Raw genomic sequence first — 4,968 nt, 5'->3', positions numbered from 1 at the left:
TCAAATTTTTTTCTTTTATTTAACATTTCAAATTGAATTACATTAAAAATTAGTAACTACAATAGTCACGATGATATGGCAAATTATGAACAAATAAGGAAAACCATAGTCAAAACGCCACGCACTAATAAAATTTAGTGTGTAACCCGTTTTCTTTGTTGCATAGCGCAAAAAAGCCATTAACAACTAACACTTTCTAATTCAACATACAAAATCTTAAGATGTAGCTGCGACTGATCACTCAAGATTAATGGCATAGCCATTGTGGCCTTCAATGAATTTCGACTCATCAACAGCACAACGCATTATGTCGAATTTTTCAGCAGCGAATGGCAGATTGACCATAGCATTTGGATCCGCAGTAACACCACACGTTGAGTTATCATTGGTTAACGAATGCCATTCCTTTAGATCGTTAATTACATTTGCAACATTACCGTCTTCATTTAGCTGTTTGGGCATAATATGAAAGGCACGCAATTTGTCAAGGAAGTTCACTAAAAAGAAAAAATTCAAATAAAATTTACTGTGCAAAATACATTGACATTTTTGATACATTTTTGAAGATACGGTACTGCACTACAATTATGTCGAAATACTACACTCTACCCACCAAACAATTTGTGTTGCCAGCAATAAGAAAACGTGTCGCCCTCGGAAACAAATTTATTGCCGGTAATATTGCCATCGAATCGATTTCCTATTACCGGTCGCTCTAAAACGTCCGCCGAAGGCAACTCGCCTGAGCGAGTCGTTTTCTTATTACCTGAATGAGTCCTTTTCTTATCGCTTCAGGCGATTTTTGGAATAATTTTATTCTTTTTAATACTTCATTTATTTTTTTGTACCAAATTGCAACTTACAATCGGAATCAATTCATTTTCTCGCTGTGCGACTTCGTATTTTTTCAATATTGTCCTTGGGCATAATTTAGATGCTTTTGGCCAATACTATTGACGCCATATTCATAAGTTTCGGAATTTTTGAGAACTTTTTTATTCAAAATTGACATGAACGAAGTGATGTCGCCGATTTGTCACCACAGCAATAAAACGGTGAGTCGCCAATTTGTTGCCATTGACGATTGTTGCCTACTTCTCATGTTTTGCATGGTGGGTATTTACTTGGAGTTTTGAATTTTTGTGCGTAAAAATATAGTCATCTTTTTCTACCTTATTTGAGTAAATACGGGGTGTTTATTAAAAACGAAACTCTTACTTAAATAAAAAAAAATTTTCCAGTAAGTACTAGCAGCCAGAGAATAAAAGAGTCATAGCGAGTAAAATTAAGGGGAAGACTAAAATATCAGAAAAAGTTATTGAACGCAGTAAAACTTACGCCATTCTGACTTTCTGATAGGTAAGTTTTTTTCTAACAAATATTTTTGATACCACATCATGAGACGTTCAAAAATAAAAGAATCTCTTCCAAGAATCCTTGTTTCACAAAAATTAAGTAGATATAGCTACAAATGTGTCTTTAAAATTTTCCCATTTTCGGTTTAACGATCAACTGACAAATTCGGTCAGAACCTTTCAGCATTATTATCTATTTTGGTATATTTCTCAATATTTTGCGTAAATTCCGGCCAACAAATAGTTTCATCCACAGTTGAATAATTTTATACGGCAGCCATAGTTGACGCACGAAAGTTAGAGATTAATAGAAGATTAACTAAACTAAACTTTTCTTCCTTTCTTTTGTTTATTCACGAACACATGTTGTGGTCAGCAGACATTTCCTTGTAAGTTTTCGCAGGTAAAATTTTTTCCAGCGGAAATTGGCAGATCTCAGTGTCATTTTGCGCTATCCATTTCCCCCACTTGCAAGATTTTAGGTACGAGAACACTGCTATTAACTTGTTAATTTCTATAAAAGGAATTATTTTCCAAAATATTTTTATCAAACTTCCATTCCGTTAAATGCAACGGTTTTATTTTTAATTTTTGTACTACTAGATGTTAATAAGTATAACTTGTAGGCTTTTCTTGATTACCTTGGCGTTTTGGTGGCCTTTTCAAACAAGTGATTTGTGCTTATGTGATTTTGTATCATGATTTTTATACAGAAAATCTAAAAACGTATGTAACGGGTGATTTTTTTGAGGTTAGGATTTTCATGCATTAGTATTTGACAGATCACGTGGGATTTCAGACATGGTGTCAAAGAGAAAGATGCTCAGTATGCTTTGACATTTCATCATGAATAGACTTACTAACGAGCAACGCTTGCAAATCATTGAATTTTATTACCTAGAAAAGTTGGCAGAAAATCCGCTTTTTTATCGACAAATTTTGTTCAGCGATGAGGCTCATTTCTGGTTGAATGGCTTCGTAAATAAGCAAAATTGCCGCATTTGGAGTGAAGAGCAACCAGAAGCCGTTCAAGAACTGCCCATGCATCCCGAAAAATGCACTGTTTGGTGTGGTTTGTACGCTGGTGGAATCATTGGACCGTATTTTTTCAAAGATGCTGTTGGACGCAACGTTACGGTGAATGGCGATCGCTATCGTTCGATGCTTACAAACTTTTTGTTGCCAAAAATGGAAGAACTGAACTTGGTTGACATGTGGTTTCAACAAGATGGCGCTACATGCCACACAGCTCGCGATTCTATGGCCATTTTGAGGGAAAACTTCGGAGAACAATTCATCTCAAGAAATGGACCGGTAAGTTGGCCACCAAGATCATGCGATTTGACGCCTTTAGACTATTTTTTGTGGGGCTACGTCAAGTCTAAAGTCTACAGAAATAAGCCAGCAACTATTCCAGCTTTGGAAGACAACATTTCCGAAGAAATTCGGGCTATTCCGGCCGAAATGCTCGAAAAAGTTGCCCAAAATTGGACTTTCCGAATGGACCACCTAAGACGCAGCCGCGGTCAACATTTAAATGAAATTATCTTCAAAAAGTAAATGTCATGGACCAAACTAACGTTTCAAATAAAGAACCGATGAGATTTTGCAAATTTTATGCGTTTTTTTTAAAAAAAAAGGTATCAAGCTCTTAAAAAATCACCCGTTATATGTAACTATGTATGTATGGTCTTTTAAATGTTGGTACTTTTTCAGCTTAGTACACTTTTTTTGGCCATTTGGTACAAAATTAAAAAACTCATTTATCATCCCTGTCACAGATCAACCACAAATAGTGCTTAGTTGTCTCTTCGGCATAACGGAAGAGGTGCGTCGAGTAGTTGTCGCAAAAAATCGTATGCAATAACTGTACGGATATTTGCGAGATCTCTGCTACGCGTAATGTCTCTAATGAAATTAAAAAAAAAAATCATGAATTTAATATGAAATAGTCAGTACGTTCTAGAGTAACTATTTCACGCACCTATTTTTCGTCCGTTACACTGCCATTGTCGCATCAGCTGGAAGAGTAGCATCACCACGCTCAAACATAGCTTCGTATAGCACTCACATCGGGCGCGCCCTTTAATGCTGCTATGTTTTGTGGGCTGTGCGCTAGAATTCGCTGTTGCGGCCAAGTCGTTTGCTATTGTTGCACTGTCAACGCTCTCTGTTAGCACGCGCGCTTGCTGCTTATTGGTCTGCTCCTCTGTTGTATCCATACGCTGTTCGTTCTCTGTGTCATCTTCGGCATCATCGTCATCATCAACATCAGAGGGCAACAGCTTGTATATGAAATCTGGCGGCTTCATGAAGCAGTGGTGTGCAAAACGCACATGATTTTCACAAATAACAGCCAGTAGCCGCAGATGCGCTTCAAGCTCGGAACACTTTGACGACAGCAAGCGACAAGCAGCATCTGTCAAATTTTAAATACACACGTTCTTACGGGCACAATTATTTTGACGACAGCACGACATCTTGGCTGCAGGACTGCAATTGTCGACGTCGCCAAATTAAATCTATTTCTAATTTTGCCGGCGACAATGAGTAGATGTAGTGCTGCAAAATTAAATTGTCGCAAAATTAATCACATATTCTTGATTGTTCATGTTTTTCTTATTTACTTAAATAAAAATACACAATTTGTGAAATAAATATACCAAAATGTCAAACTTTAAAATCGGCTGTTTGCTATGTCGCTGAGGTCTTCAAAATGTTTAAGAAGCTGGCTTCAAGGCGACATTTGTCGACAAAATGATGTCGCTGTCGTTACGTCGTGAAGTTGCAGTCGTCAAAGTGTTCCGAGCTTCACTTAAGACACCGTTCAGTGGAAATGCTATTTCTAATAGCCCCGCATATACTTGCAGAATGCATGAATCATTTGAGAAGCGATAGAGTGAACGCATGCGATCGCTATAGAATGTGCTTTCATCGCCGTTTACGCAGAGCAGTGCTAAGGCTGCTGGCAATCGCGTCAACTCCAGCACCGAATAGGATATCTCCTGAAAAATCCACGCACTCGGACGCACAAAAATTAGCTATTTCAGCAATCCGCCTACTAGCACCTCGAAGTGATCCTCATATCTGCGCGCATCTGACGAAATAGCAAGCGCAAGAGCGTGCAAATGCTTCCAGCGCTCCGAAATGCGCACAGATCTCACTGGAATAACCCAATTTGGAAATGGCATGGCATGCGACCGCCAGCAGTGCGTAATCGCCATGTTCTTGCTTGAGCAGTTGTTGTGCGAAATTTGGAGCCTGCGCGCACATTACACTCAAAGCAGCCACATAGCGCCGCAAACTAACCGCGCGTTCATCTGCATGAAATTCTTGCGCTACATGTAAATTGCGCGCACTGAACGTTTGGTCGTCCTTACGCAGATCTTAATCATGATAGGGATGTATGTTACAGTGCTTGGGGAACTCAAGTCCATGCACGTAAGTCCAAAATTCGGGCAACGCATTGCAAGCAGATGCAATAGCGCGTTCATTGAAATCCATTGCTTCGGCGGTAGTCCATGACCGTTTTTGCTGCTGCAATTGTAATTGCGCCAGCAGCGTTTGTGCATTAGCCAATTCCTGCTGAAACGGCGTCTGTTGACGTTTTGTG

At 38.9% G+C, this 4,968-nt stretch overlaps 1 pseudogene; it reads right to left on the bottom strand.

The window, feature by feature from the left end:
* Window positions 1-237: 237 nt before the first annotated feature.
* LOC118741942 lies at window positions 238-4,964 on the bottom strand (annotated as a pseudogene).
* Between the last annotated feature and the right edge of the window lie 4 nt (window positions 4,965-4,968).

The sequence above is a fragment of the Rhagoletis pomonella genome, unplaced genomic scaffold (assembly GCF_013731165.1).
Source record: "Rhagoletis pomonella isolate Grant_MI unplaced genomic scaffold, Rhpom_1.0 Rhpom_scaffold_00006, whole genome shotgun sequence".
Taxonomy (NCBI): Eukaryota; Metazoa; Arthropoda; class Insecta; order Diptera; family Tephritidae; genus Rhagoletis; species Rhagoletis pomonella.
This window is presented reverse-complemented; position numbering and strand designations above follow the sequence as displayed.